The following is a 17,135-nucleotide window of genomic DNA, read 5'->3' on the forward strand; positions in this document are numbered from 1 at the left end:
ATACTAACAGACCTTGCTAGATCAGCAAAAATGTAGGTGTTACAGGAAATCGCTATATTGTGTAATCCCCATTTCACTCTCCACAAAATTGCACTATAATTCAAAATAAGTGAAGCAACAATTGGATGGATGACCAGTTTTTGTTGTTTACATAGTTTAATGCACAAATGTGCAGTTTCCATGACTTTCAGAATGACGTGATTTACATGAGGCTTTAACAATAAATAAACTTGAAGTGCTGTATATAGTTAGCATATGGTGGAATTTTTAAGCAAAACTTTTTATTCTACTCCTTGTAAGACATTTCAAATATTCTCCCCTATTGGGGTTTTGGGGTTTTGGGGGTTTTTTTGGTCTTTAACTTACACTCTAATTCTCCTATGCAAATATAAAATTTTTGTTTTACAAGTAGAATTTAGGGTGGAAGGCAAAACAAAACAAATGTTATTTATACATTAATGCCACAATAATCAGTAACAACTGCACACAGACTTTATAGATATTTATAACTTTGCCTTCCAAAAGTTAGTCATGGATACCACAAATGTTTATATTATTATGTAATAGTTTATGGCATCTCATAGACCTGTTATGTATCATCCTTCCTTAACCACCTAGCATGCCAAAATACCTAGAAAAGATGAACAGAATTACTTGCAATAAACCCCAAAGACCTACCTTCTAAGGAACAGACACAAATAAATCCCTAAATAATGAATTATTCTATTGTTAATTTAATTTAAAAAAAAAACCCTTCCACGTGAATCTTATATAACACACAATTTTCCAGAGTCTTACTGAACATATTTTGACCAAAATTAAGGTCATCTCTTTATTGCATCCTCTTTCCCCCAATTTCACCACAGTGCTTTTCTTCCTTTCACCTACTTGAATTTTATTTAAGACAATCTTGATAAAGTTTATGACCACAGTTACTATAGGGAGATAATACTTTAAGTTCCTCTTACCAGAACCAGAAAACATTCCATAAAGGCAAAATCTCAATCTAAAGTCATCACTGGCACCTATCCTTCTGGAATATCAGGACAGATGACGAGTTTGCAATGCTAAGTCAGGTGTGACCTATCACATGTCCACGACGGGAATCAAGCAAGGACTACAGCACGATGTTCACTGACAAACCAAAGAATGCGTTGACATCTGATTTTTTTAAAAAAGAAAGGATTATCTTGCTGTGATAGTTGTTCACTAAAATCACCATCAAGGAATACTATTATCCATGTATTTTACTGAATACTCTTAATTCAGAAATTGCCACTGGAGCCACTTGACAGTTTCTGCTTTGTGCTACATTTCTATTCCCACCTGCTACAAATCTTTTACCTGAAATACTTTGTGTGGAAACTCATTAAAATGCTCTTGTGAAAGGAGAGCGCAACACTACCTGCCTTCCCTTTGTCTAATAGCACAGGACCTCTCTCATAAATTCATTCTAATTAAATTACGCTTCTCAAGGTGCTCCCTCTCATGCAATCCTTATGTAATTGTACCTAATATTTTCTCCACAATTGATGTTACATTAAACAGGTTTTTACTACCTGCTATCCTCCTAATGGCCCTCACTCTCTTTCTTTCCTTTTTAAAAATTTTTAGCTCAAAGGAGACGGGAATTTGACATGACAAATTCTATTTTAAGAGTTTGCCTTGAGCTTTCATCAAGTTCTTTATAATTTTCTTAATGATACATAATACACACAAAGGCTCATACAAATACATCTCTTTGAACACCAGGGAGAGCATAACATTTTAAAGCTCAATGAAAGAAAGAAAACAGGTCAGTTAATCGGGTCGTTAGCCAGTTTTATCTCAAGCTAGTGATGCTATAGGTGGGAGGATGTGATGATGAAAATTAGTATCATGAACCTTACAAAAATTATCAACAATCACTGTATTTTCCATAGATGTAGTAAAAGATATTGATTCTTTCAGCTATCAGGATGTATTTCCTTCCATATGATAACTTGGGGTTAAAAAAAGCCAAATCTGAGAATGTATGTGAAATCTTAATACATATCTTGGCTTGTTTTGCAGATTCTCATCAGAACTTTCTATTTTTAAATAAAACGTAGAGGGAGTAGTTGTTTTCCCCTTCACACTCTGCTGTGTTTCAGCAACCCTGTGGAATACATGGGAGTTTTACAAGAAATGAATAGTTTGTGGTTGAAAAGATTATAGATGATAGAATTTCATAACTTTGCTAAGTATGTAAATAATTTGTCTACAGCCATAAGAGAAGCTACTTAAATGTGTCCTGCCAGCTTTTACTACTGCTACTATCATTGTTAGAAATATCACTATTAGCATTATATACATTATCAACATTTCCGGGCTTTTGTTTATGTGTTTAGCTTTCTTTCATCCTTTATACTTCATCCTGGGGGATGAGTATACATTTAATTATATTATTGTGACAATTTGCTGTACTGAATATGGAAATACTCCACAGCACTTGTTGAAACATAAGTAAGTGGATAGGTCTTGTCTACCCAACATGACTGATAGCTCTTTAAGGTTTGTGATAATATTTTTTATTTTGGAGATTCCATACACTGCTTCACAGCAGAAGCTCCATCTATATTTGTTGACTGGCAGATCAAATTAAGAAGGTAACTTGTTTTATGTAGATGCTTTAAAAAGGTTTATATTTTGATATGAAAATTTTCAATCAGGGATGCCTGGGTGGCTCAGCGGTTGAATGGCTGCCTTCGGCTCAGGTCATGATCCCGGGGTCCTGGGATCTAGTCCCATGTCAGGCTCTCCACAGAGAGCCTGCTTCTCCCTCTTTCTATGTCTCTGCCTCTCTCTGTGTGTCTCTTATGAATAAATAAAATCTTAAAAAAAAAGAAAAAGAAAATTTGCAATCAAGTGGATTGGTTAATCTTCCTGAAAAAATAACTTTTTTTTTATGTCAAGTATTACATGTGGTGACTACTTGTAGCTAACATTTGTTGAGTACCTCCAGTGTTCCAGGAGCAACATTCTGAAGTGTCTTATGTGGATCTACTCCTACTCTTATCCCTTTTACACAAAGGAAGAAATTGAGGCAGAGGAGAAGTCAATGGCTTGCCCAAGATGAAAAAGGGAAGTTGGGATTTGAACCAGCAAGCAGGCTCCAGAGTCCCTACTAATGACCATGCTCCCTTCTTAGGTAGTTACCAGCCTCCCAGATGGTAGAAAGAAAACCCCTTGTATGCCTATTTCTGTAGATGAGTGGCCTCACCATTAATCACCAGTTAGTAAGTAAATAAATATGCAAATTCTATGACATGTATTTGATCAATCACAAACACCTGAGCAGTGACATCTTTGGCAATAATGTCCTTCTAGAGCTTAATGTTGGAGTTCGTCAAAGATTTAAAATAAACCACAGGCACATTTCACCATGAGACAGCATGATCCCAACCTAGTTGCAGTTGAAAATACCCCTGGCTTATCATCATTGCAAATGGTGGCTACAATTTGATATGAAATGAATCACGTAATTCTAGCTCAAATTCTCCAGCATATCAGCAAAAATTACCAAGACTACACACAAATGCTTACACTTGGAGGTATACCTCATACCTAGGAGAGCTAGATTAGAATAAGTCAGAAAAAACTTACATCTTCTCCCAGAGAGGAAGCAGTATAATCCCACATAGTCTTCAGTCCAACAGATCTGGGTTCAAGTCTCATTTCTCTTGCATACTAAGTGTGTTAACTTGGAAAAGCTTCATAAGCAAACCATAGTATATTCATTGCCAAAGTGAGGACACTAGTGGTTGCGATATAGTAAGGGTCAGTTTGATAATTAAATAAGGTGACATAGACAAGTTGATTTGCATTTTCCTTAGCATGTTGTAAATGATGATTAAATGGTGCCTATTAGTACCATTTATTAATGGTACTGCTACAGAGGGAACTACTTTCATAGGATTTTGCTGGTATTGTTTTCCAGTCAAATTTAATCTAATCCTTTCTGAAAATTTCAAATGTAAACACACAAAGAGCTACATGTATATGGACAGAGAGAGGACAGCACAAAAGAAATACATGTACTCATCCACACCACCTCACAATGTCTATTCCAAAAGTACAAATATTTAACATAAGAAATTGGCTTCATTTAAAATTTTTATACTATGTTTAAGGGATAGTAATATTCACTTTTTTTTTTCAATTGAGAAAAGAAAGCTATAGAATAAAGGGTGATCTGTATAAGCCACTGGTAAAACCAAGACCCCATTTCTGGTCTTTAGAATTGTAGTAGAGACCACTGGCCACATTTTCTCACACCCCTCCTTGTCTCTTAAAATAGGGACTATTCTTCAAAATGGGAGGTGAGCAAATGAAAGAATGATGGGTTTTTAGTGGGGATAGGCCATTCCCCAACCCATGCCTCAGGATGGCGAACATAATACCTCCGAGTGACGAAGGAGGGGGGCAGGCTGGGGTGGTGAGGTCTCTGCCTTTTAAGCAAGCCAGCCAGCAAACACAAATGCATGCAATTTGAAATTTTAATTAGGGTGCCATGTGCTGGTGACATATGGCGACACATTGACAGCTGGGCGTCCAGGTTCAGGAACAGACCTGGGTTCTGAAGTCACAGTTGGCAGAAGCAAAGTTCTCCGCTTGTGCGCTAGGTGCTAGCATGCCTGGAAAGTGCTCTGCCAACATCACCCCCCTATGCAGCACTGCCTTCCGCCGCTTGTAGATGCTGCCTGCCAGGGACCACTGCTGCAATTCAGACAGACAGTGAAGAGCAAATAAAAAGATTAAAACCCCCACACCCCATTTGCAGTTTCAAGCCCGAAAATATCCCAACCACTGATTCTGTGTGTGTGACTTCTCAGTTTCAGAAACCCTAAGAGTTTCACACTAAATCAGCCTTGCAGGAGCACTCTCCATGTGTCTGTGGTAAGACACATCAGGATATGGCGATTAAGAAAGAAGTATGTTACCTGCTCCAAAGTCCAGGGCATTAAGCCCTTACTTAAAACCAAATAAGATTTAAAAGTCACATTTACATAGATTAGAAGATGAATCATGTTAGCAAAGTATCAAGATGGAATAAAAACATTTTAAGACAACTTGTTAAGCATTAAAGGTCAGGTTGGCTAACTTTTTTCTTCCACCAGAATTTTTTTCCATGATGAATTAAATGTTGGTCAGTTTGACCTTTGAAGCTGAACAAGTCATCTGAAAATGTCTTAAAATGGGTTAATGAATTGCCTTGTGGCTGCTGCTTCCGCTTTTCCTGATCCCCCTATGCCTATGTAGTCCACTTGACGTGGGAACAGTCTGGCTGTTCCTAAGCAAGTCTAGGTAGGACCCACAAGAAACAGAGTAACCAGAGAGTTTCCTAGCCAAACCATGCAATATTAAGAGAACCATTCTTTTTTTTTTTTTTTTTTTTTTTTTTTTTTAAGAGAACCATTCTTTAGATCCTTCTCTACCTACAGACTCCTTCTGAGCTATAAATCTTTGACTGTAAAGAACTGGAGTAAGGAAAAGCACATGCCAAACTGCACCATCGACAACTCTGTGGGAAATCTGAGTTTCTAGCCAATAAGCAATGAAATTCTTCTGGGATATTATAAATATGAGGGCCAAATCCTTATCTCTTCCTTGCATTCCAAATACTGCTATCAAATCAGCCAAATGAATTTAAGGTAGAACTATCATTGAAGTGGAAATTCAAAATTCATCAATTTGATTAAAAGCCAGCAATTTACTGCTTCCTCTTATTCAATTAAACATATACACACACATACTCCTTTCAAGTTTTTAAACAGTGTTGACATACAGGAAATTTCACTTTACATTTTACTATTGGTATTGTTATTATTATGCAAAGCAATTGATTTACATCACATTTTATTCTACTTCAACTTAATTTTTGGAAAGCAACAAAACAAGCAAAAGATTAGCATCAGCCGTTTCAGGCTTCAGACAACACTGCTGCAAGCTGGAAAATACAGATACTAGAATTTACACCCTCTAGTTGTAAGCCCATTAACTAGTTTGGACAGCAAATATGCATTCTGCATACAGCTACCCTTAAAAAAAAATAAAGCTTGCTGCTAAAACAAACAAAAAATATTGTAGCCTCCTATATATTAGCATGAGCTCTTTGAAATAAAATACTACTGCTCAGTCATACTGCCCATAAAATTTGCTCTGCACCAAAAAATGCACTAAAATGTACCTTTAAGAGCAACAGAGAAAACTGAGGGCAAAATATATATTCTCAATTCTAGATCTTTTCCAAATCTATCTTAAACTAGCTTTAACTGGCACAAGTGAAGATTCCTTTAACTTGAGGAAGAGCTCCAAAGCCATGACCTAGGAGTTTACTAAGTAGTACTGGATCTTGCCTTAGGGACACAAATTTTTCATCCAGCTAAAATCTTCTATCAAATTAGTACAAATTTCTTGTTCAAATCAACTGTTAGGTACTGATTTCCCAGCCCTGGGTTTCCAATAGCACACTCTAGCTATGATTTTTCTCAAAAGATACCACTAAGTTTCATTTAAAACCCACCTCAGCACCCACACACAAAAGGACACACACACACAAAGCAAACTTAGTTTTAATTTTCTTTGTAAAATTAAAAACTGAAAGACATGTGAACTGTAGAGTTTAAAATGTAATTTCCAATCAATATGAGGAGAATAAGAATCCACCTGTGGACAAATAAAGCAAAATCTATCCAAGAAGATCAAGTTTCTGTTACAGAAAAAATTCATTTACTCTATAAGAAAAACCAGGCTCATTAAAAACTGTTAAATATAGTATTTCACGTAATTCTTTTTGACTACTATACAACTTGGTTAATAAAAACAAACTGAATTTCTAGTCTCTAAAATTTTATAAAGTAACATTTAAAACAGATATTTCTTATGGTTCTAAATAATATCTACTGTTAATTATGGGTAAGTTTTCACTAAATCTCACAGAAATGTCAAATTATAGGACATTCACAAAAATAAGTCTCACCTTTGAATAGGTGAAAACTGTCAGAGGATAAAAATTCATAAAGCTGATGCAAAAGCAAAATGTTTACTTGTTAAAAACAATTTAAATAGAGATAGTATGGATAAGGTCATAAATTGTATTTTTAAATTTTTTAACTTTTAAGGGGAAAATACAACCAAAAATAAGAAAAGACAAACGTACAGAGGCAAGTATGCAAGGAAGGCCACAGGTACAATATTGTTTTTGGGGGGTAAATTATGGATTAGACCTTAAAATACAAAGGATTCAAGAAAATTAAAGTTTAAGTGAAAATCCTTTGGGTTGCATTTCATATACAAGTTGGCACATACTGGTCATTTTTTTATGTAGCTGAGGTAATATTAACTAACAGGGGAAGATAATCATGACTGCATAAGACCCTGTGATCAGAGCAGTTTTGACAAAGTAACCTCTGCTGAACAAAATTAACACCCAATAAAACAAAACAGAAAAAGGAAATCTGTAAATGCATATCTAGCAGCCCAGTAATGCCCATATTGCAGACTAAATAAGAATTAATGGCAAATACTTCAGTATAGATTCCTAGCTATCATTATCTTAAATGTGGCAGCTACAGTCAGAGAAACATATGTGACGAGCAGTGGTGCTAGAAGGAAGCAGGGGTCTACAGAATTGATTTCTCAGAGGGCTACGGAAAAAGAGCCAAGATTTTTAAAAGAGGAAATTGATAGGAACTTGTTATGGATTCTATGCTGTCCTTGCTTAGGTATCTTTGGAACTGAAAGGAGCTCTATACAGTCAGAGTATCTGGATTTAATCCAGATACACTCATTAAACAGTTTTAAGAACCCTAGAAATTAAAAGCTATGAGCAACTTGTCAATAAGAGGCCAGGAACAGGGCATTTTTAATTAAAAAAAGAAGTGATCAGCATGGTGTAGAAGAAAGGGCACTGAACTCAGGTCTGCTTCTCCAGTTCTGCCACTAACCACACAGAACTTGAACACAGTTCTGCTTCACTTACCAAAAAATTGTGGAGCCGAGGCCACTGCATGTCCTTCTAGCTCTAAAACTCTTTATCTCAATGACCTAATCTCTACCTTGACTACCTTACTAGGTTTCTGTGAGAATAAGTGTGTGTAGAAATTATTAATTTTTTTTAATATGGGAATTATCAGGATGACCTAAAGTTGACATGAATAAGGCAGGGAGGAGTGCTTCAGCTGCCAAAAGATGGACCAAAAGGTGATACTTGGGCTACTGATGTTGTCAGGAAAAGAAAGGACGTTCTATCCATTCAGAAAGAAAGCTGACAGCAATCTAAGACATGGTCTCTTTAGGTGGACACATTTTAAAATTCTAGAATGTACCAAAAGGCAGTGTTGTCCACCAGCGACTTTGGGCCAAGTGTGCTAAGCACTTTACATGACTGATTTCACCAATCCTCACAGCACTCTCATGAGGTATGTGCTATTTCACCATTTTAATAGATGGGGGGGGGGCGGGGAATGACACTTAAAATGCTTAAGGTAAAGTCATCTAGCTAATATGGATTTGAACCCAGGTCTGACTGACACTAAATTATCTTGTTAATCAAATTATCAAATGATTTAATTATCAAATCAAATCAATCTTGTTAATCTTAACTACCACATTATACTAATGCTGCTCCTCTCTGCAAAAGCACTTCCCCTATTTTAATTAAATTCATCAGGCCAATCAGTTAATTGGGTCAAAAGTTAAGTTGACTTTGGATGTATATAGACAAAGTCCTGAATAAAAATGTAGTAAGTCTAAGGAGACATACTCCTAAGAATCTGCACAAGAATCATAAGTCCTCTTATAGTAGGATGCTTGCCTTTTGGTATTTCTATTAAAGGCAATAAAAACATTAAAGGGGTGGGATTTTTAAAGGGAAAGGCAGGCAGATGATGAAATAAATACATTAGCCATCAGAACGTGTTCCTGGGATACAGTGGGTTTATAGCTTGTCCAGTAAATCTATCACCTTGTATATCATCTTTGGTAGAACTAAAATACAAATGACTTTGGATGACGATCCTTCATCATCTCTTTTCCACCACATTAGCAAAGAAAACATTCACAGAATAGCATTGGAAAGCCCCTACTACATTGTTTTCAATAGAGAAAGAAGTAATTTTGACTATATATTAGAAGCCACTTATTTGCCATAGCTAATTCAGAAGCTACTCCATCTTTCTTTGGATGGGGAGGAGAGAGGGTCATGGAGGAGACAAAAGGACACCAGAGTAAGTTATCACTTGATGTAACTCTAAGAGACTCAGCAAAAGTTGGAAATGAAAAAGACTCTTCTCATAGCACTCAGTGATCAAAAGAGAAACACTGGAAGTCCCAGAAAGCTTCTTTTCTTAAGCTTTTCTGCTCAATTTTATACTGAACTATTTTGAATAGCAGAGATTAAAATTTTCATAAACACATGAACATTTTATAAATTGGTCCAAACTAAATACATGGTCACCTGCCAACTTTGGTAGGTTTTACAGGCACATTCAATGATAATAGCCATGTTTTTTCCCATATCAGAGAATTCTGACAGTGCCTGCCAGTTTTGAACTCTACTCTAGGCTAATCTGGAAAATTCCTAAAAGAAGATTTTAAGAATCTGAGTATAAAAGCTTTCAAGAGTGAGAAACAGAAATGTTAAAATCCAGGTTAAGACCAGGTATGTGGTCAAAAGCCAGGATCCATGATGAAAATGGCCAACGCCTCCTTGGAATACCAAATGAGACATATCACCATGGATGATTTATGGAATTTCCTCTTTAGATCAGAAATACTTCCAAAACCACCTCCCACTTGGTGCTTTAGCACTTCCAGTAAATGAAGTCAAAAGTGAAAATATACACAAATCCCTCCTTATTTTGACATTTCAAACCTCAATAAAGGCTCGGTTCCACATGCTGGCTTAAAATTAGACAAAGTTTAGTAGAATAAAGAAAGAGAAGGAAGTTTTTGTTGGGTTATTTTTAATACGCTTCAAAGCTTGTTCAGCCCTTTTTCTATAAATTTTAAGACACAGTGTAGAAAGAGGAAACGGGTCCCTGAAGGGACAAACTAAATTCCAAACCCACATGCTCAACAGGGTGTTATCATTACATACCATCTAAAAGAAAATTAATAGCTTCCTGATGATTTTCCAATATTTGTGAACCAAGATAGCTATTGGGTTTGATCAGTGCCATCACCTCCATCATTTTATGATGGAGGGGAGGAGGAGGGAGAGAGAGAGGAAGAGAGAGAAATGGGAGGAAGGGCAGTTGGGAGGAGAGGGGAAAGAAGGGAGAAAAACTCACTGATTGGTATAAAAGTCATTAAGTTAAGTAGGGATCAGAATCCAGAAGGATGCACCTCACAGAGTTTTCCCAAACACAGCTACTGTCTACACACCAGAAGCTGATGGAATCAAAAACCTTCATTCAGTAGGATCTCCTGCCTAATTGAATTGCTACATGTAATGGGAGGAAGCTGTTTCTCAGAACCTAAATAAGTGGTGCCGGGAAAAGGAGGAGACCAGTGAGGCAGGCTGGAGACAAACAGAATTGGTAGAACAGGCACCCAGATTCTCCAGAAAGCAAATCCTGTTTAGCCCTTATCCATCCAGGTCACGATGAAGCCTGTATCGTAGCAACTTGCGCCTTTAAATACTACTATTCACTTGGTCATTAGTTTCTCTTGGTGCCTTTCATTTGCCTGTATTTTTGATAGCCAAATCCTTAAATGAAAGCAGAGGCTATGAGAATGTTGTCAAATTTCAATAATGCTCAAGGGCGGGGGAGGGGGGCATTGCCAATCTCCTAATGGTTTGGTCTTACATTCTTTCTGGAGTTACCCAGTAACAGATTAATGTAGCTAAGCATTGTAACATTGAGTACTAAGAAAACATGCCTGAAATTTACAAGTAGGCCCCAAATGCTAGTTTTTTTTTTTAAAAAAAAAAAAGGCAACAAAAACCCACTTCCCGCATTTTCACTGCCATGTTTCTTTATTTATTTATCTTTAATTTATTGTGGTGTCAAAACCCATGTCTGGTCTTGGAAGAATTTTGGCACAAAGTTGGCTTTTTATAGTACCAGACCATTAAAACTACAAAACCTCAATTAAAAAAGTGCCAGAAGAGTTTGGTGTTCAGTACCAAAAATGATAGAAAGCCTGCAGATGGGGAAGGAAAGAAAAGGAGCTACTCTTGCAAGAAATCCAAGTCTAAGTCATGTAACTAAAATCCGTGGTGCTGGAGTAACCAAATATAGTCTATGTTTTAATATACTATCCAAGTCATATTCCTAGGTCCTGATTTTGCACATATTCTAAACCCAAACTTTATAATTCTCTGAAGGTCAGAAAATGTTTTATTTGTTTTTGGTGAATGCCCCAAGTCTGACCCAGTCAGTTATATAAATGATAAAATTTGCAACAAATCCTGAGACTGATTAGCTACCACTCTGCCTCACTTATGTCTGATTAAAGGCAAATCATTCTCGTGATGCAACCATAAAAATGGGATAAGGTATGTGGGTCCATTTTACAAGCAAAAGACCGGAAGTCATGAACTTGGATCTTTAAATTGCACCTCTGACAGCAATCCTACCCAGGAAAAATGATCTAGCCTCCAGGAGTGACTCCACGTGCTACTTCATGCCTGGCCCAATACTGGTAGCACAGAAATAAGAAATATCTGGCCAATGAAGGAATTCACCAACCGCATGGTGCTGGAGAATTAATTAGTCCAAAGTACTGCAAAGATGGAATGATTCTGAGTGGAGACAGTGTCGTGGGGTGATTTAGGTAGGTGGCCTCTGGAGTCCCATAGCTGGTGCCAATGTCCTGGTCAGAAAAACAGGAGGAATAACACTACCTCACTCAGAGAGTACTGTGAGGATTAAATAAGATAAGGGACATAGAGATTGAGAACACTGCCTGCTTGCCTACACAGCAGCATTCAATAAATGCTCTTAATATTATTAAAATTCAATAGCATTATCATCAGGAATAGCAATATGTGACATTTTCCCTTATCCTAAAACTATGAACGAGACTTCCCCCAAACCCAGATGTGGTCCAAACCCAATCAATCCATCAGCAAGTGGTTAATGCCTGCCCATGAGTCAACATCCCAGCACTCCTGCCAGCCAGATCTCCTTATAGGTAAGAAGACAAGGGAAGTCTCTTTTAATATAATCAAATCATTCTATATGAGAAAACACTGGTAGTGAACTTCCTGATTTAGATATATGGTACTTATTTGAAAACTGGGGAAGCGACCTATGGCATATATTTGAACCACATTTTAGAACCTTCTCACTATACCTGTCCTCTAGTTCTGAAGTCATGTGCTACCTAAGCAGAGGGCAGAAAGAAATGCAGAAACCCAAGAGCTGTTGCCCGAAGATCAGGCCCCACACCGCTAATGTTCAGGACTCCTGGCCTTGTCTGCCTTGGTTTCCAAATCTGCCTCCTTTCCATTAGCACACCCTTGCCCTGCTTTTCTTCTGGCCACAGAAGACTACTCACCTTTTCTACCACCTCATCGTGCCTACACTAGCCGACTCAAGGGCTTTTAAGTGATCACAGGTGATCTATTTGGCTCCTTACTAGCTTGATTGTGTGACCAGCCATGATCCCCTCAAATTTTGGAAAGGCACCAAACTGGCTATTTTTACCTATATTATATGTCATCTTCACAATGAGCCTATTAATGAGCCTGTTATGCAGGTATTATTATCCTTATTTTATAGACAAGGAAACATTTATTGTACCTAAAAAACTTGCCCCCAGGTAGAATCAGACCTACAGGGCTTTGAACACAAGCTCAGGCACCAATTACTATGACACCTCAACTGACTTATTTAACTTGAAAAACCCCAACTAGGTATGGCCTGGTAACAACAATGAATAGAAAAATTATGACTAAAACTGACCCAAGCTGTGAAAGAAGGAAATTTTTAGGTACAGTGAATGATTATCTGGAGCAGATTTCTATCCATCGTAAATGCCTCCAGAAGATTACAAAATGCACTGAAAGAGCAGTGACAACAACAGCACAGAGTTCAATAATTTGCCCAAAAATCAAATAGCTGCCAAGTGATCAGCCCAGGATTTGAACCCACATTTTGAAATTATCCTGTTTCAGACACAAGAGTAAATGCACTATGCAATGAGGAAAACAAATTTTTCAAGCTAAAAGTGAAAGAAAGAAAGAAAGAAAGAAAGAAAGAAAGAAAGAAAGAAGAAGAAAGAAAGAAAGAAAGAAAGAAAGAAGAAAGAAAGAAAGAAAAGAAAAGAAAAGAAAGAAAAGAAAAGAAAAGAAAAGAAAAGAAAAGAAAAGAAAAGAAAAAAGACAACTCTAGTATTTTGTTCTTAGCTCCCAGTTTATATCTTGCTAAGCAGTACACCACACAATGGTCACTTTTGTTCAGCTCAGCAGGGCTATTTGTATGTTGTAACTCTCAGTGCTTTGGGGGACTGTGCTCTTCCTTCTCTGCAATCTAAAGATGGGCATATAAGAAAACTTCCAGGATAAGCTAACTCTGTTTCAGTTAAACAACTAGCTACGCCAGGCCCACCACCTCTGGGAACACAGACCCCCATCTCCACCAGGAAAGCAAAGTAAGAGAGGCTCCTTTCTTAGCCTCCTCTTTGCAGGACTGCCTTGTCCCAAACACAGAGAGAGAGAAGGAAGGGGGGCGCACACCCCTCTCACAGACACCCACTTCGACAAAAGGAAAATAGAAGTTGGGCTATGGTGAGGTTGCCCTGGTTTTTAGCAGGCACAGAACACTAGCTTTCTGAAACAGGGGCATCTTTTTTTTTTTTTTTTTTTAATAAATTCAACCTGCTAATATACAGTACATCATGAGTTTCAGATATAGTGTTCAATAATTCATCAGTTGTATATAACCGCCAGTGCTCATCACATCATGTGCCCTCCTTAATGCCCATCACCCAGTTACCCCATCCCTCCAACTCCCCTCCAGCAACCCTCAGTTGGTTCCCCAGAGTTAATAGTCTCTCATGGTTTGTCTCCCTCTCTGGTTTCTTTCCATTCAGTTTCCCCTCCTTCCCTCATGGGTTGAAACAGGGGCATCTAGACAGTTCGAAAACTCTTGAAGGAGGAGAAACATTAGATGCCTTTTTAAAAATGTGCACCAGACAAACAAGAAACAGAGGCAAGCTGTGGGCAATCAGTACTTCCCTACTCCTGGAGATAAGCGAAGTCATTGAGGATAGGCCAGCCTGTGGTACCAAGTCTGTGAGGGGAAGGAACAGATCTTTCTGAGACTGTTCTCTGACACTGCTGAGGGAGTGGGTGGCAATATTGAGTCTAAACCGAGCGCGTCTCCATACCACCGCCACAGCTCCTTACACTTCCCCAGGAAAACAAACTGCCTCACAGATGCATCGATTTCTGAGTTGAAATATAAAACGGGAAGAGTAATTTTTAAATACTAAGGCAGCTCTGGCAGTTGGGAGAGGCAGCTGAGGGACGATGCTAGCAACCTGGGTAGCATGCCATTTCAACTGCTGGGAACTTGCTCTCTTTGGAGGCAGATATCCCAGTATGGAGGTTAACAGGAGCAGAGAGGCTGGGGGGGGGGGGGGGAGGGGCGTGCACAAGGGACCTCAGATCTCATTTCAATACGGCTAAATAATAATAATAATAATAATAATACTTAGGGGGAACATTTGGTAAATGTGTACCATATGCCAAGCAATATGCTAAGCACTTCACCTGAATTATCTCATTGAAGCTCATAATCACCCCCACAAGGTAGGTGGACATTTTACCAGTAGAGCAACAAGGCTAACAGGGTGAAACCGGCTCTTTGAGGAATCCTGTTGGAGCTTCCATACATTCTGAACGCCAAAGTGGGGAGCCCTCCTGAAATGCCCGAGTACCCAAGTAGAGGTGGCACGCACGTTCTCACAACAAAAACGTATGAGATCCCAGGACTGGGATTTAACAGCTGTGTGACCTTGGGCATGCCACTTAACCTCTCTTTGGCTCAGTTTCCTTCCCTGTAAAATGGGGATGACGATAGTAGCCCTGCTTCACAGGGTGGCCGAGAGGATTAAATGAGGTAGTATATGTAAAACACTCCGAGTCTTGTGTATTAGTAGAAGAATTAGGTGGGCAAAGGCTACTATATTTTATTATTGTCTCTAAGGGACGTATTTTACCTAAGGGGCTCCTTAATCTGGCTCACATGCTCCTTCCCCCAAAGCACCTTTGCTTGTCTACTGAGAGCTAGTTGCTCCCCCTTCTGTGTTGAATCCTCTGTTCACATATTGTTAGAGCTGTTGGCACCGTGTGTGTCACCTACAGTAGGTAATTTACACATATGTCTCCTCAGCTGACTGAACTATTTAATGGCCAGGACTGTTTCCTACTACTTCCCCTGCCAGTACTGAGCCCACCACACTGCTACTAATTAACAGCAGCAGCAACAGCAATAGCAAGAGTTAACGTTTTGGTGACAAGAGTTTTACACGTGGTATCACATTTCATCATTACCATACCCCTATAATGTAGGCATCATCTGGAATCCTGTATTAGAGCTAAGGAAACTGAAGTGTAGGGGCCGAGGCACCTGCTTCAGTTCACACAGCTGGTCACGGCGGTGGGGCCAACGCTCCCATCCAGGCCCTCCAAAGATCCACAAGCTTTGTCCTCTCTAAACCAATGTGATCTACTGACTCTCAGTGGAGAACTGAAGGCATTGGTCTCACGAGGCATTTTATAATAAACTTTTTTTTTTTGAGTATACATAATAAAATACTGGATTCTTCAGTAAAATGAAGGTAAATGGAGTGTGCATCTTGGAGTGCCCTAACTTGCCCAACCATTCGTTCTCACTGTGCTTAGGTACAGTGCAAAAAGCAGAAAATGAGAGGGGTAAATAGGATTCCTGTCACTGTGGGACTGAAAACAGGTATAACATGAGTAATCAAATAGAAGTCAGCACGAACATTTCAGATTGCTAAAAGTGCCATGAAAAAATATATAAATACTAAGGCCAATCTTAGATAGAAGGCTGCTCCACAGATAGGTCATTTGAACGGGGGCCTGAAGGGTGGACCTAAGCTAGCCACAGGAGGAGCAGGGGTAAGTGCATTCTGAGCAGCCAACAAGGGGCAAAGAGGTTGCCAGGTTCCGACAACCAAAGGGAGACCAGTAAGGCACTAGGTTCTGCAGGCCATGGCAACAAGTTGGATTTTATCCTGAATCCATGGGAAACCATGAAAGGCTTTTAGGCAGAGGAACGATAAAAAATAACTTAGTTCTGGGCAGCTCAGGTGGCTCAGTGGTTGAGCACCTGCCTTTGGCCCAGGGCGTGATCCTGGAGACCTGGGTTCGAGTCCTGCATCAGGCTCCCTGCGTGGGGCCTGCTTCTCCCTCTGCCTCTGCCTCTCTTTCTCTCTGCGTCTCTCATGCATAAATAAATAAAACCTTAAAAAAAACAAAAAAACAAACAAACAAAAAAACGAACTTAGTTCTTTAGAGACCAGTATGGCTACCGTGCGAAGGAGTAAGAACAGAATAAGGGTGAGTACTCACGGATTACCCAAATTACCAAGTCTCAGCAAGGAGAGTGGTGTCTCAGACTAGAGATGGTTTCTTTTTTTTTGTTTTGTTTTCCCCTTTGGGCCAACAAATTGCCATAGAAAAACAGGAGATGTGTTGTATGCTTATTGTACTTATCTCTGCAAACTCAATTTGTAGTGTCTCTGGAGTTCAGAGAGCTCTGAACTCTTCTCCTCTATGGTCTTCGTAGGTGGAAAGCGAGGTAGAGAAAAGCTCCCCTTACGTGCTAGCGCCGCTGTGCAGGTTGATTCAGAGCAGACTTCCCTCAAGAGGCAGATGTCGGGGTGGTGGGGTGGTGGGGTGGCAAAGGCATAAGGACACAGAGGAGTTTACAAAGGCTTGTGTTGCTCCTCCGAGGCCTGCCAAGACTCCGTATCTGAACTCTGCAGCTATCCTTCCATCTCGACGCCTGTCTCCAGGGCTTAAGTCTCACAGGGAACTGTCACACGAATACCCAGCAGTGGAGGTTGAGCACGACACACACACACACAGAGTCTACAGGGTTAAAAGCATGTAAGTCGAATCAAGTCAGAGA

The 17,135-nt window shown here is 39.1% G+C and overlaps 1 protein-coding gene across 16 annotated transcripts in view; it reads right to left on the minus strand.

Moving 5' to 3' along the window:
• NFIA (nuclear factor I A) overlaps positions 1–17,135 on the minus strand; it is a 373,774-nt gene that overhangs the window by 255,233 nt on the left and 101,406 nt on the right. The window lies entirely within an intron of this gene.

This window comes from Canis lupus, chromosome 5, assembly GCF_003254725.2.
Source record: "Canis lupus dingo isolate Sandy chromosome 5, ASM325472v2, whole genome shotgun sequence".
NCBI classification, from domain to species: Eukaryota; Metazoa; Chordata; class Mammalia; order Carnivora; family Canidae; genus Canis; species Canis lupus.